The sequence below is a fragment of the Hibiscus syriacus genome, unplaced genomic scaffold, assembly GCF_006381635.1.
Source record: "Hibiscus syriacus cultivar Baekdansim isolate YM2019G1 unplaced genomic scaffold, ASM638163v2 tig00017808_pilon, whole genome shotgun sequence".
Taxonomy (NCBI): Eukaryota; Viridiplantae; Streptophyta; class Magnoliopsida; order Malvales; family Malvaceae; genus Hibiscus; species Hibiscus syriacus.
The window spans coordinates 1,647,929-1,673,691 of NW_024062417.1; the positions used below are offsets into that span (position 1 = coordinate 1,647,929).

A 25,763-nucleotide genomic window follows, 5' to 3' on the forward strand; every position below is an offset into this window, starting at 1 on the left:
ATTATCAAGGAAATGAAGTATACAAAACCTTGATTAAGGGAAAAAGAGTACAACACACATTTACTCCTCCTAATATATGCATCACTAAAGATCTTGGAAACGATGTAATCTAATATTAAAAATTAACCTCACAAATAAACAGTAAAAGGTCTCTTAGTAAATAAGTTTATTAATTTTTCATTTGATTGAATTTGTTGAACATCAATGTCTCCGCTCTTTTGTAGATTATGAGTGAAGAAAAAAATTAGTGAGATATATTTTGTTTTGTCACATTTTATGTTACTTTAAGTTGGACTATATAAATTATATTATCTAAATATAAACCATAATCTTTCCAAAATTTGATAAATTACAAGTCTTAATCATACACATTTAAAACTAACTTCAAGATAGTAAAAAACTCGATATTATTAAAAGAAATGACAATAATCATTTATTGCATTCATTGTTAAAAAATTATAATATAATATTAAGATTCAAACGCCCAAACCCAATTAAAATCAAACATAAGTCCAATTAAACACTAAAAAGAAGTCCTCATCAAAATTCTTTTTCAATAGAATTTCTTTAAGTTAGGTTTTGAATTTCAAACTAACAAAACATAAGAAATAAATTTAATAAAACAAAATAGAATGTGGTCTCAACCCAATATTTTGCAAAATAAAAAAGGAGAAACATCTTGGGAGCAGTCTCTCAAAAGAATTTCAAGCGGTCGTCTTTTCTTTTCAACTTTGGCTCCAAACCTAAAATTTCCCCCCCTTTTTCTTGTTCATTTTATTTCTTTTTCCCTTACACTCTGTACACCCACTTGTTCTATCTACCCGGCTACCGTAAGAATTTGCTTCACGTTTATTGTTACTTTTGAAATGCAAGTTTCTTTTCGGTTGTTCTTCTGTTGTTTCGAGTATCCGCTTCTGATCTTCATTTTTGTTCTTTTTATGATTTTCAAAGTCTCCTGCTCTTTGGGTTTTATGTTTTCGTGTGTTTATGGTTTTTTTTATATAAGGTAAACCGTTTGTTCAATGGTTAAATCATAGATGGTTTTGATGTTTTCGTGTGTTTATGGTTTTTTTCGTCTTCTTTTGGGTGGATATAGTTTGGGTTTTATGGTTTATGTGGAGTCTGGGGCTTGTTTGGTTCTTGAGAAAAATAGAAAGTGGACAGTATGAAGGGTGTCTGCTTAATATTTTATCGAACTTGCTAAGAGTCAATCATATCCGCTTGCTGCTATTTTGTTTTGTTTTATTTATTTTTCTGGTGCCAATGCATGATTGCATGCTAAAACTTGGACTGATTTTTCTCCACTTGAATCTTTTTTCTGGCACGTACCAACTACTAAGCATAATATATACTTGTTATGTGTGTACTTTTCCTTTCATATTTTTATGGGATCACTCCTCTTAGATCCATATGAACTTTATGTTAATTTATTGTTAATATGTTTGGTTGCTATGATTTTGTCATTTTTGTACCATGAAATCCGATCCCTATATGTTTTTTATTGAATTTCTGTGGCTTCAATCGATTGGTTTTGGTTTACATGTTTAGATACCTTGATGCTGTAATCCGAATAAAATATAGCAATGAACTGATGGCTTTACTTGTTATCTTTCGAATGTTGTTGCAGGCTTTAGAGTTTGAATTCTTAGCTTCTGTGAACATTGCAATTTTACTAGAGTCCTGTTGCTAGTAACTTTTTGGTGTTAAAGGCCAGTCCCTTGCATCTCATTTGAAACTGGATGTATTGACTACTGAGGCTAGCAGATCTTTTGGTGATTGCTGCTATAACAGTGGGTGCCTAGTGTGAATTGTTTCGACTTTAGTTTTTTGTTGGAGAAGTATTGGATATATTTGACTAAGTTGTTTGGTTGCATTGGTGCAGTTTGAATATTTTGGATGATAGTTTACAAGCATAAATAGAGTCCGAAATCTGAGTGTTTAATCTTGAAGCCCTATCAGCCATGGAATGTAACAAAGAGGAGGCTATCAGAGCAAAGGGAATAGCTGAACAGAAGATGCAAAATGGAGATTTTGAGGGTGCAAAGAAGTTTGCACTGAAGGCCCAGAAATTGTTCCCTGAGCTCGACAACATAACACAATTGTTGGCAGTATGTAATGTTCACTATTGTGCTAAAAACAACACACACGGGTCGGAAAAGGATTTGTACGGGATTCTTCAAATTGAACCGTTGGCTGATGAGAGTTTAGTCAAGAAGCAATTTCGAAAGCTCGCACTATTGCTTCATCCAGACAAGAACAAATTTCCTGGTGCCGAGGCTGCTTTTAAGCTGATTGGGGAAGCAAACAGGATACTCACAGACCAAAAGACACGTTCTCAATATGATTTGAAGTGTAGAGTCTCAGTGAAAACTATACCAAAACCAACTTCTCACCCATCAAATAAGTCCTCCACTGTCGATAATCAGCCTGATTTAACTAACTACAGGAATGGTTCTTCAAAGTTCACAACATCAAATGCCTATCAACAAGCACAACATCTAGTATTTTGGACCAGCTGCAGTGCTTGTGGTTTCAAGTTCCAGTTTAACAAAGATTTTGTGAACAGGATGTTACCTTGCCTTTCATGTAGATGTATCTTCATTGCCCAAGACTTGGGTCCTCAGGGATATCCATGGAGTCAGTTTCCCAGTCAGAACCCTTGTAACTCATATTCGCAACACAATAGTGACAAGCCTTCTGGTGTGCACTTTCCGCATAAATTTGCTGGGTCTGGTCCTATTCCAACGGCAGATTCTAAGAAACAAGAGAAAGTAGGTGTTAAAATGAATCAGTCAAAGGAGAGTTTAACTACTCAGAAAGACGAGTTTCCAAACATGAGAGATAGAAAGAAAGGCGTTGAAATGCCCACTGCGACGAAAACCGAGGAATCAGGAACTTCAAGAAAAGCCAGGAAGAAGAGAGGGAGGAAGTCGGTAGAGGAGTCTGATAAAAGTTGTGAAACTGGTGGTGGAATCGAAGTTGAAAATGTGGTTAGTAAGGAATATTGCAATAATAATACTGAGGCGAATTCAAAAGTGAGTGGAGGCAATCCGCCTAGGAGATCTTCACGGCAAAAACAACCTGTTTCTTATGAGGAAAAGTTGGCAGATGATGATTTTGAAAGCCCTTATAAAAAATCTAAGTTAATGACACCACCCAAAGCTAATGAGGAAAAGTTGGACGATGAGGTAATGAAAAAGTATAATTCTGGCGGCTTACGTAAGAAAGAAGTCGAACACAAAGCAAGTGCCCCTCCTGAAGATGATGTCCTGATCAAGAAAAGGAAAATTGGAGATTCTGAAGGGAAGGAAGAGGAAACTGTTATACTTGATAACAGTAAGGTGCACCAGTTTGATAGTGGTTTTGAGTCAAGCAGAGATGTGAATCCATCTCTGGAACTTGAATATCCTGATCCGGAGTTCACTGATTTTGAGAAGTACAGGGCGGATAACTGTTTTGCTGTTAATCAAGTCTGGGCTATATATGACACATTGGATGGGATGCCAAGATTTTTATGCACGGGTGAAGAAGGTGTATGGTTCTGGCTTCAAGCTACAAATTACTTGGCTAGAGGCTGACCCGGACGAGGAAAATCAGCAGGACTGGGTCGAGCTGGATCTGCCTGTTTCTTGTGGCAAGTACTGCAATGGGTCATCAGAGACATGTGTAGATCGTCTAATGTTCTCCCATCAGATTGACCCTATAAAATGTTCCAGTAAATGCTTTTTCGTTTATCCTCAAAAAGGGGAAACTTGGGCTCTCTTCAAAGATTGGGATGCTAAATGGGTTTCAGAGCCAGAAAAGCATAAACCACCGTACGACTATGATTTTGTTGAGGTTCTCGCCGGTTTTGATGAGGAAGTTGGCATTGGGGTTGCTCATTTGTGTAAAGTGAAAGGGTTTGTCAGTATTTTCCAACAAACTGAACATGATGGGGTTATCTCATTTCATATATCATCATGTGAGCTTTATAGGTTTTCACATCCAGTTCCCTCATTCAGAATGACTGGCAACGAAAGAGAAGGAATTCCCGTGGGATCTTTTGAGTTAGATCCCGCTTCTCTTCCTGCCTACCTTTTTGAGCTGGTTGATTCTAATGATATGAAGCTGGGTAATCACAATGCCGAAAATTGTTCTGGTCCTAATCATCCTCAAAATCAAGCAAAAGCTACGAAAGATTCAGAGAGTAATCTCACTCCTGTAAGTAATCAGATGGGTGAAACTGAAAAAGAAGTCTCTGCATCCAGAATTACAAGGGAACCACGTTGTATGCTTAAGGATCTCGGTCAAGTTGATGCAGTTCATTATAAGAATGAGGATGATAGTACTGAAACTCTACGCGATTGCAACTTGACTCATCCCAAAGGAAGTTCTATATCAGACGATGCTATTGAGAAGACGAACACCCCAAAAAACTGTAAGAAAAATTATCTCACTAAAGATTGCCTAACACCTCGTAAGTCACCGAGAGACTTGAGCAGAAGAATCAGTCAAGCAAATGCAAGTCAACATGACACTGGGGAAGATGGCAAGAAGCATTCAGTTTCCAACAAAAATGAAAAGCCTGGCAGTTTTGGTAATACCGAAGGAATAGTTTCCTTGAATCCACCTGTTGGACACATGCATCAACACAGAAGATGATAGTCACTGGAGACGATATTGGAAGCTTGATCCCTCGGCCTTTACTGGTATTAGTTATTACTTGTTTTGACTAAACTGCTATTCTCTCTTCTCAGTAACCAGGAGCTTCTCTGAGTATGTTCCATGGGAGAAAACGGGAAGAACTCGGTGGAAACTTAACCCGATTGATTTTGTCCCCCTGCATGGCCTTAACTAGTAGCCATTTTGTTTTGGCCGAAACTGATGTTTACGTCTTTTGGATGGTGAACTAATGCATTTCATTTTGATTTTCAATTGCAAACTTGCAGTGATGATGATTGAATTCTCATATGATCTGCATCAGGGCTTATCTCGCCCGTTCTATTTTGGGTGAAATGAATTGGTTTTTTTCTCCATGTTTATTTGCATATGTAAATGTTTTTACAATACGACTGGTCTATCTTTATTCTAGTTGACATTTTAATGGTCTTTAGATGGATTTGTGATGTTATTTTCTGTGCATTTTCATGTTTTTAAGGGATATATATGCTCCATCTAAGAAGTTGAAAATTTATCAAGAAATAGGAGTTTCAAAGAATTTGCTGTTTGCTTTCTCTTTGACCATCTTCTATAATGTGATTAATCTGTGTATAAAATAGAGACTGTTGTTTTAATGCATTATTGCATGATTAGGAGTTGGATACCGTTATCAGGGATCAGTCCACCTGCCATTAAAATTATACCATGAGATTTTCTTGAGAGAATTAGATGAACCGAAGTTCTCTTGATCTTAATAGTTAGCTTTCAGGCATATGGTTTTCCGAAGGATTGGTATTGAAATTACTACCCAGTTGTACTGTTTTCAAGTTTTTGCCTAAAAGATATCAACACATAAGCTGATCAGATAATCCCAAAGCTCTAGGATTGTTGGATGAATACCTATATTTATGAATCACTGATTTTTTCTCTTTATATATTTATATATACTTTAAAACATAAAAATTGTGTTAAATTTGAAATTAAAATAAGAGAATTTCTGCTGTTCATGCACCAATTATTGTTTTATCTTGATGCGACAATGGAGCATAGAATCTTCGTTATTGTTATTTTTGTCATTTTGCGAAGACAATTTTCACTGTTATCTTGTTTATTTTCATTTGTCGATGGAGTAAGAATTTATTTAAAAAAAAATATAGAATAACTTTGACAGTTTCATTTGAACAATAAGAATAGAATATAACATTTGGATTAAAAATTATCCTTCTAAATTTTAAAGAATTATGAATGGCATTTTTAATTAGGTTGGGAATTCACAATTATTTATATTGACGATATATTACTATTTTCATACTGTCAGACAATATAGAAAAACACTTCAAACACTCCATATGTATATTATTAAAAAACATTAAGGTAAATTATACATTTAATATCTAAACTATTAGTTTTGATTCATTTTAGTATTTATTTTTTTCAAAATCATATATAATTTTTAGTTTTTGTTTCATTTTAGTACCCTACCGATAAAAACTTAACACATTTAGTACCTAAATTATCAGTTTTATCCATTTTAGTGCTTAAAATTTTAATTTATTTAAAAACTCATCATTAAATTTTTAACAGAGTACTAAAATGAAATAAAAACTAAATTTTAGGTATAGTTTTGAAAGAGTTAAAAGTTTAAGTATTAAAACAGATCAAAACTAATAATTTAAATACTAAATACGTAATTTACTCAAATAATTATCATCCTTCATAATATTTTTTAGGGTAAAGTATAGTAATGGTCACTGAACATTTCTGAAGCTTACATTTAGGTCCCCCAACTTTTAAAACTTGCAATACAATCCCCCAACATTTATTCCGTTTGCAATATGGTCCCTAACTTAAATCACTGTTAGAAAATTAGGGTAAATTATATAAACGGTCATTGAACTTTTCAGGCACTTGAATTTAGGTCACCAACTTTTAAAACTTGCAAAACAGTCCCCCAATAATTTTTTTTTTAACTTAAATCACTGTTAGAAAATTAGGGTAAATTATATAAACGGTCATTGAACTTTTCAGGCACTTGAATTTAGGTCACCAACTTTTAAAACTTGCAAAACAGTCCCCCAATAATTTTATTTTCTTATTAAATATAGATGTATAGAAAATATAAATGATTCAATTTATATTTAAATGTATGAATCATTTATATTTTTGATATATTTTTCTGTATAAACTAGTATTTAAAATATGTTTATATTTTAATCAAAATATTTCAATATACGAATAAACATATATTTATATAAATGTATATTTATATTTAGATGTATAAATAAAAAATATATTCATATTAATGTATGAATCATTTATATTTTTTGAATATTTTATTTTTAATAAGAAATTAAAATTATTAATTATATTAGAAATACTCACTTAAGATTATATATATAATCATGAATATAAATATGAAAAATATAATTATTAAATTTAGTTTTAAAAAATATAAATCTTAAATTTATTCTTTTAAAATATTGTATCAACTAATATTTAAAAAATATATTAAATCTATCAAACAATTTATCAAAATAATATTTTTTATTGTAAAAAAAATATAATATTTTCCCATCATTGTTTTCAAATTTTTTACCGAAGTTCAAATCTCATTATTTCCATTTTCCAATATATTCTTTTTTCTGGCATTGGTCACACTATTAGTATATGTATTATTGTATATCTCTTAACACAAACGATGGTGTTAGCTTAGTGGCTCCACCCTGTATCTTTCATTTGCGTGACTCAGGTTTGAGTTTGCCCAATACCCAAATTTTACTTCTTTGTAACTTAATTTTCTTCTAATTAGGTGATGACATGTGTCACCAATAACATATCATGATCATGCGTTAACACATGTCAGATCCTGGTTAAATGATTAATTTATTAATTTTTTTAATTTAGGACCAAATTGATAGCATATATAAATAATTAGGTGGTGACATGTGTCACCAACGACACGTGTCATGATCATGTGCTAACACATGTCAGATCCTAATTAAATGATTAATTTATTAAATTCTATTTAATTTAGGACCAAATTGATTATATAAATAATAAAGACTGAATGTATAATAATGTCAATTCCTTTTAATTGCCACTTCATCATTTGTATCAATTGGTAACGACTAGTGGCTTAGTTGAAACAGTTAAATAATTATGTTGTATGATTGATAAATTTAAAAGATCGATGATAAAAGTAAAAAGGGCTAGATAGTTAAGTTGTCAACCTAGTAGTTTACATTTTTATTTATTCGTCAAAATAACATTTTATAAATTTAAAATTCGAATTATTTTCAACCTCTTCTATATCCTAACTACTATTTTTAATTAAAAAATTTCTTCAACAGTTAAGAATTATACTATTATATTTATATAAACAATACGTATCACATGAAATAAGATGAAATTAAATAATAATAAATCTGACATAATTAAATTTAATTGAATTATTTTGAAATTTAGGGTTTAGAATGAAATTGAATTACTTTGGAAATTGGGGTTTAGATTGAAATTGAGGACTATTTTGTAAGTTTTAAAAGTTGGGGGACCTAAATTCAAGTGTCTGAAAAGTTCAATAACCTTTTATATAATTTACCCTAATTTCTAACGGTGGTTTAAGTTGGGGGACCATATTGCAAACGGAATAAATATTGGGGGATTGTATTGCAAGTTTTAAAAGTAAGGGAACCTAAATGCAAGCTTCAAAAATGTTCAGTGACCATTACTATACTTTACCCTATTTTTTATTTGGTTGTAAGTTCAGCGTGGCGGCCATAACAGCTTAGCTTTCAGGATTTTTTGGGCCTGAAAAAGGTAACAATCTCATCTGACTTTGCTTCAATGCACGATTTCAACGTTCCAAGCTCTGAATTAATCTATAGATCTCTGAAATTCTGGATCTGATTTTCTAATCTTTTTAGTTAACTAAATTAACTACTACTCTCATTCTATCTTCACTCTAACCTACATCATTGACAGTCTCCTCTCAGATTTTGGTGAGTTTACTCTTAGAATTCAAGGAGAACCAACCCCATTTTGTTTATCTTCTTTACTAATCCGTTTCTACTTTCCTATGCTGCCAAAAAACTTCAACTTTGATGATCAACATCTGTTTATTCTTAGTTTTGTGGAATTGAATCACAACTTATTATTCTAATTTTTCGATCCATCCGATTGCGTATTTGGGAATGGTTAATTTGCATAATCTCGATGCTTTTCAGCTGGATTTGAATTATCATGAATAATTTTCCATTTGGGACAAGCAGTCCTAAGTCCTTTAATGCATATCCACGGGGTGGCTTTGATATAGAACTATTAAAAGAACCAGGAGTAGAAAATCATCGTTTTACCTAGTTAGAATGATTAAGTCTTGGCGTAACCAGCTTCATTACTATTACAAGCGGCATCCACTCTTTTTTTTCTCTCTATTTCCTTGGCATTTGGGGTTGCATTCCTCATAGTTTTATCTCTATATGAGCACCACTATAGGGCGCTGAGTAATTATATGGAACTTGATAATGGTTATGGTGATAATTATCCATTTGCCAAGCTTAAGAATCTTGTAATGGTTGCTGGGCATTCCGTTTATACTACTAGTAGTAGTTGTGGGAAAGTTGATAAGGAGGATTCTTGGTTTTTAGAATCTTATCAGAAGAATCCAGCCTTTGTTGCTCACATAAAGGAAGGGATAGAAAGCACCTCACGGGATAATGAGGCTTTGCTTCTGTTTAGTGGTTGAGAGACTCGCAAAGATGCTGGTCCTCAGAGTGAGGCACAGAGTTATTGGACAGTTGCTGAATCCAAAGGATGGTTTGGTATGTTAACATATCCAGTCATTTTATTTTCCTAATATATAATGGTTATTCTAATTGTTTACCTGGAAATGACATCCTTTATGTCTTGTTCTGATAAGTTCATGATTGTTTAAATCCAAATCTGAACCTTTTAGGGAACTTCCAATTTTTGCAATTTTCAAGGGGCCTTTTCCCACGAGATTATCAACTAGGATAATTTTGGGCAGGCAAAACTCTTGGTTTTGGTGCACTAGTAAGAATACTAATTATACAAGACTAGCGCTGAATTCAGAAACTATGTATTTTCTAATATATTGATGGTGATAACATTGTTTGACTAGATTCCAATTTAGTTATTCCTTTCAGTTAATAGGACGTACCATTGTATATAGTTTCATTTCACTCCTAAAGAAAGACCTTTGTACTTACCTGGAAACTGATTAAGAAATCAAATTCTCAGGGGAGCATTTAGCTTCTGAACTCTTATAGATGTAGATTTGAGGTTTAATCTAGGGAACTTATCATCCTACCTTATATATTCTCATTTGGATATGTATGCTTCTTTCTTACATAGTGGTTGAAAATTCGGTGGGCAAGTTGATGTTGCTTTTCATTTTTGTTGTTAATGCTGGTTGTACCATTAGATATAGCTGTTTAGGCGGGACGTAAACCCAATAGCATGTTTGAAGCAGTAAAACTACTTAACAGATGTCCAGGATGTTCTAAATTTGCAATGGGTATGTTGGAAGTTAGACACGTTAATAACAATCTGGTTTCTTCTTCTTCTTCTTCTTCTTCTTTCTGAAGCATGGAATAAAAATAAGACTGAAGATTGAACTGATCAGACATCTGGTTTTTGTTTCAAAACCATTGAATATTTTGAATGTTGCAGTAGTCTTTTTTTGCTACATCCGGTTCTTATTGCAAGTTCATAATCTAGTCAAACTTACTCATCAGGAAACACAAGCTTACTGTAAAATCAGCGTATAAATTACCATAATCATGTCAAGCTTACTTGTCTGGATTCTGGAAGTACCACAATCCATGCTCATAATATAAATATATAAATTACCATCCAAACTTAATTTTAGTTCATATCATGTGTAGGCTCATTTTCTTATCATTATCTGGAATGTAATAGAAACTTCTTTTGTGAGCAGATATTTCAAATGTTTAAAGCTTCAGGCATATAAAGATTAAAGAGTTCAACAAATAAAAAAAAAGTTAAAAGCTGCCTGTTGGAGAGTGGAGAGCCTTAACAAAAGAATCAAGTCAAGCCACCAGTGTCCAATCATCTTACAGAAAAGATGATTGAAGTAGACAGGAGTCTAACCTGATCTTACTAGTTTTGGAAGAAGAGAGTTAGCATATTGAAGAAGACTAAAGGTAGACTAAAGGATTTCCTGCCTAATGGATGAGATAAAAATCTTCTTAGAGTCGGAAGAGAGTAAAACAGACTGAAGAGATTAGAGATGACATTAGAATCTGCTTGGAAAAACAAAATAATTAGGAATTACGATGCCTTGTCTCCTATCTAATGGCTTAAGCAAAGTTAGCCTGGTTTGGGACTTGGGGTAAGGTTTTGCTGGATTATTTTAAAAGGTTAAAATACATGAACAAAAAGGTTTAAGCAAGAGAAGAAATGAGCAAGAACTTTTAAAAGTAACTGTATTCTTTTCTAACTCCTCTTGTCACTAAAAGTCGGAAATGAAGCATGTAGTGCGATCTTGATCTTTCAGTAAGCACTTGATATAAATATGGAACTTTAGATTAGTCTTATTTTGCTTCTAAAGTGGAAACACTTTTCCGGTGTACAGAGTTCAAAAGAAGGAACACCTACTATATTTGTATTTTAAAAGTAAATATGGATTGCCTTTGCGAACTTGTTGTTCTCGATTATTTTGATTCCACGCCCATGAATATGTCTTGAGGAAAGTTTAAATGTCCCTTTTTGCTCTGAAAAAACTGCTTTGATCTTTTGATCGATGAATAATGGATTTCCTTGCAATTTCTACTCCCTAGTCGAGTTCTATGAGTTTGCTTCTTGTCCAATATTGTTCCCTGATCTTCTGTTCTATAGCATAAAGACTTTGGATCATCCGAGTCTCATAGTTTTAAATTTTATTTCTTTTCAGGGAAGGAAGAAAATGTTAAATGGAGAGCATTAACAGATGAGCATGCAAGAGCAAGCTTCGAGAATATTCTCTTTAGTGTGTGTCGGTTTCGAGAGCTTTCTGGGAAATACCCACACAACATAACTGTAATCATTCTATATTTGTGGGTCTTTCTTACTTTGATTTTACCCTATCCCCCACTTCTCCCCTTCTATCTGCATGTCTATATATGGTGCGAAAATAATTGGAAGTTAATTAATGAATGGTATTTTGTCATCGTTCTGCTAATCTTCCTACTTATAGTACATAATAAGCATAACAGTAATGTTCAATTCCATTGATAGTCATTGAACACCTAAAATATCAGCGAAATAAGTAGGATTCCAGCTGTGATAGAATAATTTGTTTAGTTTTCCAAGCGTATCAGCTTTTCTCCTTTCATATTTATGTCCACGTTGGTCCAGTTTAGTCCTTGCTGATCAAATCAAAAGGGTTTTGAGTGGGCTCATGTATCTTATTATGATTTAGAGTAGACTTCAATCTAAATAACTGAGTTTCAAGTTGCAACATGAGATAATCAAAGTAATTGTAAGTCCGGAAGAAAAAGAATATTGAGGGGAAGAGAAAGATTGCAGGTGTCACACCTAATATAGGGCTAGATTTATTGTATTTAATTGAGGGACTAAAATGAATAATTTTAAATATTTTTGAGTCAAATTCGAAAGTTTGAGAAGTTCAGGAATTTAATCATTAAATTCCCCAATTGTTTTGTCTATAGTGAAAAAAATGATGATTTAACAAATTGTTGAAGGTATACGGGTTTGAATTTGGGCCATAAGGACTACACTACCGTGCCCCTACCATTTAGGCTAAGTACTGTTTTATTTTTTTATATGAACATTTTATTTTAAGTCTGATTCGAATCAAACATTGGAAACACCCCAAACCAAAATCCCAAAATAAAAAGAACAAAACCCCCGTCACCGTTGAAACTCTGATGAACCACATCTAGTCAGCAGTGTCGTGCACCACCCTTACCACTGTGATTGTTGTCGTCGCGCGACCAAAACCCCTTTAGTTGATTGCCGAGCCACGTTGCCGTTAGTCGTGAATAGGCATTCGAAGGTGCAAAGTAAACCCCGACCATCGTACTGTTTTTCATAAATTTCGGCCACCTCAAACGTCGGCTCGCCTCACCGCCCTCGCCATCATCATCCTAGTGTGATTTCGAGCAAAACCCGATCGTTAGCGTCATGTCGTCGTTGCTCCATCGTGTCACTCGCAGGTCACCGTTGAAAAATTTTGAACGTTTTAAAATTCCACCCTTCGCCGTGTTTCGTCGAAAAATAAAACTTGCTCGAGACTCCTGAGCCAGAGATCTAGAAATCTGGAAATTTTCGTCAACGTCCAACAACCGTATCCGCCGCATGCGCCGCTCCCTATGCGTGGGCGTTGTCTGTCAGCTTGGGAGTGTGATGACCGACTGAACCGGTCTGGACCGAGCAGCCTGAGCCGAGCCGAACTGTTTGGTCTAAGTCGAGTCGAGCTGAGCCGCTGACCTAACCGTTGACTGGCTGTTGGCCGACAATTGACCGTCGTTGACAGGACATTAACCGGTTGTTGACTTTTTTTGGGAGCACCTATCCTGATGTTTTTCTATGTTTTGAGTCCGTTTTTGAGGCCCGTTTTGCCAAAATCGAACCCAATAAGCTGTTTTTCACTGATTAACCTCTCTATTCGATTCGTTTTTTGCAATTTACTCCATTTCTGATGTAATTTCTATTGATATGTATATGAGATATTATTGGACGTTGGATTCAAGTTTGAGAGTGATCGAATGGAGATTAAATGTTCGATCGGTGGAGCACGGAAATCAAGGTAATACATTACTACCTTTTTCATACTTTATGGAACATGTTGGTATTGATTACTGCATGGATGCATATAATTGGTCACGTGTATGTAGTTGATCATTTTCTAAACTCGATCCGAATATAAAATAAAGTAAAGTAAACTGAATAAGGCTCAGACTACATGAATAGAAATAAGAAGAATGATAAGAAATGATTTCAAGTTTGGTGATTATCAGGGAAAGGAAATAACCTCAGAATCTCTAAATTCTATTTGTTCTTGTTAAAAGCTTTAATACCAAAATCACCTAGTTAAGAAATTACGAAATTACCCTATGAGGTAAAATGGTTCGGACTGATTGAAGGAAAGACCTGATTGAAGGAAAATACTGAAATACCTTTAAACTGCAAATGACTAAAATACCCCTGAAGAGTAAAATAATCCAAAATATCTTTAAGCCCTGGAATGACTAAATTATATGACCTAGTTGAACTGAATAGAAGAACTGTATGTGTTTGAATTTCAGAAATGATCGAATTACTCTGGAAACTCTGATGTAATCGGGATATACTTGACTATTAAATGACCTAAGTACCCTCAATGACATTGAATTAAGTGAATAATTTGGATAAGTCTGGAAACACCGATGATTATATATATTATATATATATATATATATATATATATATAATATATTATATATATATATATGTCCGTCCATAAGGGTTTTGAACCCCAGATCAAGCACGTCGACATTCCCTGATATCGTTGCAATGTAGAAATGAAATAAAAACCATTGGAATAGTTGTTCGTCTCACTAAGATCCATTCAACGATGATTCTAAAGATGATCAATTTGACAAGAGTTGTCGGTATTAAAGAGTGAAAACTCTTGAAGTCCAATGATTTGACTGATTGTCAGGTATCATTGTTGGGATTTGTACAGTTCAAGTTAACTCGATATTCCGATAGATCGACACAAATCGTAAATGCCCTAAATTTTCGTTTCTCCCTTATTAGCTCAAATCACTAAGAATTCTACAAGAACCTAATGTCGAAAATGCCTCTGATTTCCAGGATAATGAAATTACTCATGTCATATCCAAAAACTCGAGTAACTCTAATGCAAAGGATTATGAATATCTTTCTGATTACATAGTGTCTCCGAAAAATATCCGAATACTATATGATCATGATAAATGACGTTATGAATTATTGATGAGTCCGTCAGCTAATGAACTCTTTCGATAGTGATTCTAATTTCTGGCATTCTATCGGTATACTGAAGATCCGTGTTTTCATGCCCGATAAGATTATCAAGTACCTCCGAATAATATCTGGAACCTCTAGTGTGTTCCCTGATCACATGGATGTTTTCTCTAATTTTTGTTCTGATCTCTGCTTTGATTTCTGATATCTCTGGTTACTGACCGAAATGGGACTATGGTATGACTGAAGACTCTGGCAGATTCAGTCGTTGTTGGTAATTCCTTGTATAGGTTCAGCACCGACTGGTAATTCCTTATAGACCTAAGGCAACCCTTGGGTAGGCTTTGTGGCCCCTACATCTTTCTTGGGTAGGCCCCGTGGCCCCAAGAATATTTCTTGGGTAGGCTCTCAGTCCCCAAGGTGCTCCCTTAGGTTATGCAGTTCTGGGGAACTACATATGACGTTCGGTTGGAGAGTTTTACTATGGTTTTTGAAAAATACATTTTAAATTGCTATTGTTTTAAAAAGATTTGTATCTTTTCACTGGTTTTACGGGAACACACTAGACACCCTGTTCTGATCTCCTGAACTTAGTCCTCCGAACATTTACTCTTAACTGAAAGCTTCCTCTCTTTAAAATACCTGAGATATTAACGGGACCTCAGCTCAGCCTAAAAATCTGTAGATATTTGAAACAATAAAGAAAATTATGCTTAATTATTATCTGCATATCCTTCAGCATCACTTGGTAGTTCTGTATTACTGAGCTTTCCAAAGCTCACTCTGTTACTCACCTTTTCAGGTTAAAAGGATTGAACCAGTGCAACTATCGACATATGTAAGGGAGTTCCACAGGCATGGTTTGCGGGGTATGGTGCATGCGATTAGGGGGCATATGTAACTTGTATTTTGTTTTATATTCGAGTATGGAATCTGTTTTATTTTTTAATATTATTAAATTTTACTTTCTTTATTTATAAATTATTTTAATATTTTAAGTGTTTTAACAGAAATTTTAAACTTTCTGGAATTTTTACTGTGGGTCGCTCCGGTGGACCTAATATGACACCGGTGGACCTAATATGACACCTCGAATCAGATTGGGTCACCCGTATAGATCTGTGGGTGTTACAGATGGTTGCTAATGAGAAATAAGAAGGAAGAAGAACGAAAAGAAGGGAAAAGAGAAATAGAGGAATCATGTTTCTGAAAATTCAGCTTGATAATCCCTCAAGCATGAATGGGATTTTATTCTCTAATTTTTTTTAAAGGTAGAAGTTTATTAATAAGAACATATAATACATGATAGGTGCCTCGTTAAAAAAACCCTTAAACTTAAATGGAAGAAAAAGAGTGCACACCATGAAAGACCCACCACAAACCTAAAGTTAAAAACATTGAGAGCAGACCCTTGACCATTCCGATACCACCCAATAAGCTTCTACACCATGAGAACCATACATCCCCTAAGCGAGAAAACAGAAGTGCTCCAAAACAAAACAGAACCTACAGGAAGCACTAGCCCACCGCAGCCTGAATCAACTAAACCCTACTTTTAAAAATAACGCCCGCCCGGCCCCAACCGTAAACACGGGACAACCAGAAAAGTACAGAGTAGGTAGAGTTAACCTATGGCTAATTAGCCAGCGAGTCACACCGTCTAGGAATAACTCTAACAGTGAAATTTTCTTGGAGAATCAAAGTCGCCATAAGAAGAAGCAGGGATTTCCATCCAGGTGGGATAGACGAGACATTTCTTAGCCAATGCACAACCGAATAACAGTCGGACTCCAAGACCGACCCACGCTTCCTGAACCACTCAGAGGCTATAAACACTTTAAAAGCATGATCGACTGCCAGAATTTCTGCTAGGATCGGAGAGCCACTTCCAATGGTAACTGAAAAGGACAGCAACGCTTTGCCTATTTCATTGCGAAGAACACAATCACAACCAATGCCCACTGCACTGCCATCCTCCTTCATGGCGCCATCCACGTTAAATTTCAGGGAACCATTTGGGGGAGGGCACCAGGATAGGAGAGACGAATCGGGAAGCTTCTTTAACAAATCATCTTCTGCACGAGAAATATCAACTGCCAAGTCCTCTGTACTTAATGCAGCCATGCGGAAATTTTCTTTTATCCAGCAAGCAACACGGAACTTGATGAGGAACACCAATTGCATGACGTCCAAGCTGTTGGTTTTTGGCAAAGTCCCACATTGGTTGTGTATAAGGAGGAGGGGAAATTATTTTGTTATAAATAAAGCCATCCTCCTCCTTAGTTAATCATCCCACAAATATAAGCCTTCTTCTATATTAAAGGCTATTTGTATTCTTTCTCTCTTTGTAATATTTCCTCTATTAGTGAAATATTTTGGTGTTCTCTTTTATCTCTATTTAATAGCTATTATCGGGTATAGTTGTTGTTAATTATTGTCCTATTAAAATTACTTGTCTTGGTAGTTCTGTCTAAGGAAAGTGGGTTTTAAGAGGGACCATTGTGACCCCTCCTCTTTCTTGGGAATATACATTGGGGTGATTTTTAGTACAATCGTTTTTACACTAGTCACCTAGATAATAGTTTCGAAGGTGAATCTGTTATTGTTGGAAATTAACCCGAATTCCACAACAATTGGTATCAGAGCTCTTGGTTTATTTTAATATGCTATGTGGTTGCGGCTTAGGATGATCTTCCACATCAGAAAAAATTTCCTTGGGATAATTGACATTCCGCATTGGCAGCTATTAAATAGAATTTGTAGAAGAAATGACAGACGCTTCTTCATCTTCAATTTTGGCAAGAAATGCTGTGACAAATGTTAGATTTGTAGTGGAGATTTTTGATGGCACTGGTCATTTTGACATGTGGCAAATTGAGGTTCTAGATGCCCTATTTCAGTAGGGTCTAGACATTGCTATTGAAGGAGAGAAACCAGATGATGTTGAGGAGAAAGAATGGAAGAGGATCAATAGAATGGCATGTGGTACTATTCGATCGTGTCTTTATAGAGAGTAGAAGTATGCATTTTCTAAGGAAACTTCTGCAAGTAAATTGTGGAAGGCACTGGAGGAGAAATTTTTGAAGAAAAGTGGTCAGAACAAACTCTACATGAAAAAGAGATTGTTCCGCTTCAACTATGTACCAGGTACCACTATGAATGATCACATTACTAGATTTAATCAGTTGGTGACTGATATGATGAATATGGACGTGACTTTTGAAGACGAAGATCTGGCTCTGATGTTGATGGGATCACTTCCTGATGAATTTGAGTATCTTGAAACTACTCTACTTCATGGGAAGGTTGATGTGTCTCTCAGTGAAGTAACTGCTGCCTTGTATAGTTATGAATTGAGAAAGAAAGACAAACAAGAAAACACAAGTGTCGAAGCAGAAGCTCTTGTTGTTAGAGGCCGTTCGAAGAGTCAGAATAAAGGAAGCAGAGAGAGATCGAAGTCAAAGTCCAGATTGAGCAAAGATGAATGTGCCTTTTGTCGAGAAAAAGGGCACTGAAAGAAAGAATGTCCCAAGCTAAAGAATAAAGGCAAACCTGAAAGGGGGAAGGCTGTCTCAGAATCAAATGTGGTCGAGTATGATGATGCAGATTCAGATTTCGCATTTGCTGCTACGCCATCAACCAGCTGTTCCAGTTCATGGCTGTTAGATTCAGCTTGTAGCCACCATATGACCCCCAATAGAGAATGGTTCTTTGATTTTAAAGAACTAAAAGGTGGAATTGTCTACACAACAAATAATTCCCCTCTTGACACACTTGGGATTGGTTCAATTCGCTTGAGGAATCAGGATAGATCAATCAGAACCTTAACAGGTGTCCATTATGTACCAGATTTAATGAGAAATCTCATCTCTGTGGGAACCTCAAAAGGTTTAGAAGTGAGGGCAAAAGATGGGATTATGAGGATTATCTCTGGTGCACTGGTGATAATGAAGGGAATCCGAAAAAGAAACAATGTGTATTACTCTCTAGGTAGTACAATTGTTGGGACAGCAGCAGTGGCAACTTCTATTGATGAACATGAGTTAGAAGCAACCAAGTTATGGCATATGCGCTTGGGGCATGTTGGTGAAAAATCATTGAAATTACTCATAGATCAAGGATTATTGAAGGGTGCTCGGACTTGCAAATTAGCTTTTTGTGAGCATTGCATCAAAGGGAAGAAGACGAGGGTGAAATTTAGAACAATAATCCAAGATACTAAAGGTATTTTGGATTATGTTCATTCAGATGTATGGGGGCCTTCTAAGACAACTTCATTGGGAGGAACACACTATTATGTCACCTTTGTTGATGATTTTTCCCGGAGAGTTTGGGTGTATCCAATGAAGACAAATGATGAGGTGCTAGGATTTTTCCTTAAAGGGAAAAAGATGATGGAGACTCAAACAGGCAGAAAAATCAAACGTCTCCGTACAGACAATAGTGGAGAGTACAAAAATGATCCATTTCTGAAAGTCTGTGAAGAGGAAGGTATTGGCAGGCACTTCACTGTCAGAGGTACACCACAACAGAATGGGGTGGCAGAGCGTATGAACTGGACATTAGTGGAGAAGGTTCGGTGTATGTTGTCTAATGCTGGGTTAGGCAAAGAATTTTGGGCTGAGGCTTTGGTCTATGCTTGTCACCTTGTCAACTGCTTACCATCGATTGCTATTGGTGGTAAAACACCATTAGAGAAATTGGAGTACCTGCTACAGATTATGATTCCTTACATGTGTTTGGTTCCACTGCATACTACCATGTTAAGGAGTCAAAGTTGGATCCAAGAGAAAAGAAGGCGATCTTTATGGGGATCACCTCTGGTGTGAAAGGCTATCGCCTTTGGTGTCCAGAAATAAAGAAAATAATCTTTAGCAGGGATGTTACCTTTGATGAATCTACCATGTTGAGAAAGGTGACTTCAGAAAAATTAGACCAGACAGATGGAACTCCCAAACAGGTGGAGTTTGAAAGAAGCAAGATTGTCCCAACCAGTAAATAAACTGATGTTGACTCTCCTATGGTAGAAGAAGAGTCAGAAGAAGAAGAGGTTCAAACCCAAGAACCTCCACAGCAACATGAATCAATTGCACTCAGAAAGGGAAAGAGGACCATTAGAAAACTTGCTCGTTATGCTGATATGGTCTCTTTTGCATCACCAATTGCAATTGATGACGTTCCTGCCACTTTTAATGAAGCAGTTCAAAGTTCAGAACATAAAAAGTGGAGGATCGCCATGAATGAAGAAATACAATCCCTTCAAAAGAATCAGACGTGGAAACTAGCTAGTCTTCCGAAGGGAAAGAAGGCAATTGGGTGCAAGTGTGTATATGCAAAGAAATATGGATTTCCTGACAAGAATAACATCCGCTACAAAGCAAGATTGGTGGCTAAAGGCTACGCTCAAACGGAGGGAGTTGATTATAATGAAGTATTTTCTCCAGTTGTAAAACATTCCTCCATCAGAATTTTGTTGGCTTTGGTAGCACAGTTGGATTTGGAACTAGTTCAGATGGATGTAAAAACTGCATTTTTACATGGAGACTTGGATGAGGAAATCTACATGACTCAGCCAGATGGATTCAAAGTTGCTGAAAAAGAAGAGATGGTGTGCAAATTAGAAAAATCGTTGTACGGATTGAAACAATCTCCAAGGCAGTGGTACAAGCGATTTGACAAGTTTATGATAGGGCAGAAGTACACAAGAAGCAATATGATCATTGTGTGTATTTACGCGAGCTAGAAGACGGATCCTATATATATCTTCTCTTTATGTTGATGATATGTGATAGCTTTCAGGAGTCAGACAGAAATTGCGAAACTAAAGACTCAATTGAACAGGAGTTTGAGATGAAGGATCTTGGTAAAGCGAAGAAGATTCTAGGCATGGATATCAGGGTTAAGAAATTGGGGAGGCTTTGTTTGTCTCAGAAAGAATATCTGAGGAAGGTACTAAAACGTTTTGGCATAAATGAGATGTCAAAACCAATTAGTACACCTCTTGCTCCTCATTTCAAGCTCGGTGCATCAATGTCACCTAAGGATGATGCAGAACGGGAATACATGTCAAAGGTTCCATATGCAAGTGTTGTTGGTAGCTTGATGTATGCAATGGTGTGTACGAGACCCGATATTTCACAGGCAGTTGGGGTTGTGAGCATGTATATGCATGATCCTGGAAAGGAGCATTGACAAGCTGTGAAATGGATTCTGCGGTATATTCTGAACGCCGTAGATGTTGGTTTGGTCTTTCAGCAGGACAAACAAGACGGTCAGTGTGTAGTTGGGTATTGTGATTCAGACTATGCAGGTGATTTGGACAAGCGTCGATCAACTACTGGTTATGTGTTTACATTTGCAAAGGCACCAGTCAGTTAGAAGTCCACCTTACAGTCAACAGTGGCTTTGTCTACTACAGAGGCAGAGTATATGGCAGTTACAGAGGCTGTGAAGGAGGCAATTTGGCTTCAAGGGTTGCTTGGTGAATTGGGAATGGAACAAAAGCACATCAAAGTGCACTGTGACAGTCAGAGTGCTATTCATTTAGCAAAGAACCAGGTTTACCATGCAAGGACGAAGCACATCGATGTTCGATATCACTTTGTACGAGAGATTCTAGAAGAAGGTAGAGTCATAATCCAGAAGATCCGGACCACTGAGAATCCTGCTGATATGTTGACAAAAGTGGTAACTGCGGTCAAGTTTAAACATTGTTTAGATTTGGTCAATATTGTTACAAGATTGTTTTTTTTAGAGATGTGTGTGGAATTTGCCAAGGTGGAGATTTGTTGGGTTTTGGCAAAGTCCCACATTGGTTTTGTATAAGGAGGAAGGGGAATTCTTTTGTTATAAATAAAGCCATCCTCCTTAGTTTAATCATCCACAAATATAAGCCCTTCTTTTTTAAGGGCAATTTGTATTCTTTCTCTCTTTGTAATATTTCTCTATTAGTGAAAATTTTGGTGTTCTCTTTTATCTCTATTTAATAGCTATTGTCGGGTATAGTTGTTGTTAATTATTTCCTATAAAAAATTACTTAATAGCTATTGTCGGGTATAGTTGTTGTTAATTATTTTCCTATTAAAATTACTTGTCTTGGTATTTCTGTATAAGGAAAGTGGGTTTTAAGAGGGACCATTGTGACCCTCCTCTTTCCTGGGAATATACCTTGGGGTGATTTTTAGTACAATCGTTTTCACACTAGTCACCTAGATAATAGTTTCGAAGGTGAATCTGTTATTGGTGGAAATTAACCCGAATTCCACAACACAAGCTCTTCCTTTTGGAAAACTATTCCATTTCTGTGTAGCCATAAGGTCCACAAGATTGCATAAGATAATTTTCCATACAGCCTTCCACTTTGAATATTTCGGGGGGGGGGGGCATCCCTCCAAACTAGTAGAAATGCTTTTGAGTCCTTAGGAGCAACCACCGAAACGTTCCACAAAGTGAGAAAAGAACCCCATAAACTCCAAGAGACCTCGCAGGTGAAGAACCAATGCTAAACTGTTTCCAAGAATTTCGAGCACAGGGGGCAGCAACTATCCGAAGACAAAACTACTCCTCGCTTCACGAGTTCCGCCCTAACGAGCAGTCTCCGATGAAGAACTCGCCAGATGAACGCCTCCACTTTAAAAGGAGCAAACCCCGACCACGACAACTCCTTCCAATTGTCTTCCACTATAACTTAATAGCTTGAATTAAGGTCTAAAAAACAATGCATGTTTCTTCAATTGCTTGAAGAAACAGCAGACAAGTTTCCTTTGTCATGAGTTATAGTATGCATAACGTAAAATCTTCGTGCATGTTTTTCCCATTTGTGAAGTAACTGATGGTGCCAAAGAAAATTGAGGCATAAATAAATTATTGCACTATAAACAAAGAGTATATCATTCAAAAGTTCTAATGTCTGTATTGCCATCCAAGCTCACGTCAAGCTTTCTGCGCATCTTTATGTCCATGATAGCTTATTGGTTTCAGTTAAATGTTACTTCAAAATACTTTTTTTTCCAATTAAGATTTTTGCTTGATATCAAAGCTAGTTCCAGTTCCCATCCAGTTACCTGTTTTGACAGGTAATTTTCGAGATGGGTTCAAAAGTCTTTTTTCCCCTCCTTAATCCAAGCTCACGTCAAGCTTTCTGCGCATCTTTATGTCCATGATAGCTTATTGGTTTCAGTTAAATGTTACTTCAAAATACTTTTTTTTTCCAATTAAGATTTTTGCTTGATATCAAAGCTAGTTCCAGTTCCCATCCAGTTACCTGTTTTGACAGGTAATTTTCGAGATGGGTTCAAAAGTCTTTTTTCCCCTCCTTATAGGCCTCACTACTTACCTTGGAAGTTGGCTTATGAGGTTATACTAATCCTAATGAATTTGGATCAGGTTGTAAGCTAGGATTTCAAGGAAGAGAGATTTGCGCACGTGCATTGCACTGCGATTGGGTTTCCAGAGTCACGTTCTTCTACAGAGTCACCCCAGCTTTAGCAACTTCAATAGAAGCGGCTTTGAAAGGTTAGGCATCGGCGAGGACACAATTTCAAGAAGATCCATTTGGATGTATGGGATCACTTAAGAGGATAAAACTAGGTCGTGATCCCTTCCATCGCTCAATCCCGTATCCTAAAGGATGCCCTGAAATTGAAGGACTGTTTAGATATTGTGGGGCTGCTCCTTACCGAGCTTCTCTGCCATGGTTGGTGTAAAATTTTCTGCTGATACTCTCCGGTGACATTGTTTCATCACCCAACTTGCACTTTAACAGAAAATTAACGAATCTGGTAATCAAAAACCGATTTCTTATGGTATCTTCTTTTTTAATTGAGAATCTAAAATTTAGAAACCATAAAAGCAGGCCATGTTATGCTCTTCTGCTTGTACGTTTGGTATCCATTAATAATTTCCAGAGATAAAATAGAATGGTAAATCAAATGAGACAACATCCTATTTTGTGCGGATGATTCACTTTTATTCATTAAACATTGAAATTTTATGCATACGCATCAAAGCCACTTGGTAAGTTCCGCTTCCACTACCTAATTTAGCACCTTTTATAAGATCTCCAAGCAGCTCCCCACAGTCATAAAAGAACTACACCTTCATGAGTTTCATCTCTTCACCAACCTATTTCAATGGAGAAAACATGGAATATATTTTTATAACTATGGGTAGGTATAAGAATAAATAATATTTGTATAAATAATATATATGCCTCAAACAATTGATATTCCATAGAGTTGAAGAAGTACCCCAGTAGAAGCATAGCCTTTGAAAGGACTTTCCATCCCAGTGCCTCAAGTTTGTACGCAATCAATGGTGGCACATAGTAAGCTTGTATATATTCCAAAGCAACCCCTCTTGGGAAAGCTGTTGTGAAGGGAACGTGAGAGGAATCTGCAGTTAGGTCATAGGTAACGGTCAAATGAAAAGTTTTAAGTTAATCTAGTTGAAGAGTTATATTTCGTTATCTTAATTTAATTTTATTACTTTTTTTTATAAAATCTGATTTAGTGAGATTCAAATAAAGTTAAATTGAAGTCATTTAGAAAAAAAGCATGTTAAAACGCTGGTTTGTTGGATTTATTTTGCTTAACTAATATTATATATTATACATATCGTTTTTTCATTTTAACGTTGTTTAATTTTATAATATATAAGAATACTATATCTCATTCCATTTTAATGTGCTGTATATAGGGATGGCAAACGGATGGGGTGGGTGCAGATACTCCTTTTCCTATCTTCTTACCCACTTAATATTTTTATATCCACCACCTACCTATCACCCACGATGGGTGAAGTTTTTAAATCTATACCCGCCCACGCGGATACATTCTTAAATCAAACCACACCTACTACTCAATTGGATACCTACCACCCATCTCATGTTGGTCTATATCTGATTGTACCCGTTCGTACCCGTCCATACCTGCCAATTTGAGATAGGAGAAACAACGATCTTCAATTCTAAAAATGATTATACTCTAACATTTGGTTAAATTATAAGTCATGTCCTATAAAATCTAAAGATTTACGAAATAGTCTCTAGAATTATATCTAAATCCATAATGGTACAAAATTTATATGGTGAGTAGTTAGTGGGCGGGCGGATGTAGGGTGGTTGGATACGAGAAGGGCGGATGTAGGGTGGGTGGATACGAGACGGGCGGATGTGGAGCGAGTAAGGTCTTAAACCCATCACCTACCCACTACCCACGATGGGTATGACTTTTTACATCTACACTTGCCCACTATCCACTAAACTTATACCCCTTCCCCGTCCCAATTGAAGCGGGTATGATGCGAAACCCACAAAATTGTACCCTCTGCCATCTCTAGTTGTAAATGACAATTTGAGGACTGGAAGTTCATCATATATATAATGCGTATATGTAGATATATTATCTGTAATTGATGGGGCCATTTTCCTTTAAAAATTGAAACAACTTGCTTTCAGTGGGACATTAAACAAATATGGAAAATAAGGGTTGATCGTTGAAGTTGGATGAACTAGTGTGGGTATAGTGCATTGCTGGCACAAATCCAGCAAATGGATCCATATTTAGTTTCATTGTGAGGCCCTTATCACATCAATCCACACGATCTAACTCTATAATCGATGAAACCTTGGCAGGATTACCTCAAGAGGCAAAGACTAAAGGTAGTTTTGACCTTCTTCTTGAACTGGATAGAGCAAAAAAAGACTCAACTGGATAGTCTAGTCCACCTAGTCGATCGTAGCTGCCCATGAGTTGTCTCCTCCTTCCATAATCATGACACTATATGTAACACCTCAAATTTCGGGCTAGTAGTTTCAGGTTTACCCGAGAGGCATGTGGGCCCCATGGATTTTATAATTTAAAGTCGTTGGGTTTAATTGGGTTAGAATTGGGTCCAATTAGTCTTAAAAAGGAATTTTTAATTAGTTGAAGGATGAGAAAGGACTAAATGAGCTATTACTCCATTTTGAAGGATGAGAACTCTTTATGTCTTTTCTTTCTTATCATTCTCTTCATTTTGTTCATTTATTTCATTATCTCCTTGCTATCCAAGCTCCATCAACTAAAGGTAAGTCGTTTGAGCCATTTCTTACCTCTTTCAATTTCCATGTTCGTTCATAATCCCCTTAACAACATCATTTTAATGATTCAAAGATT

General features: G+C 36.0%; 2 pseudogenes; both read left to right on the plus strand.

Moving 5' to 3' along the window:
* The first annotated feature begins 1,914 nt into the window (after nt 1-1,914).
* Nucleotides 1,915-4,641, plus strand: LOC120208916 (annotated as a pseudogene).
* Nucleotides 4,642-8,760: 4,119 nt separating this feature from the next.
* Nucleotides 8,761-23,484, plus strand: LOC120208931 (annotated as a pseudogene).
* Nucleotides 23,485-25,763: the final 2,279 nt, after the last annotated feature.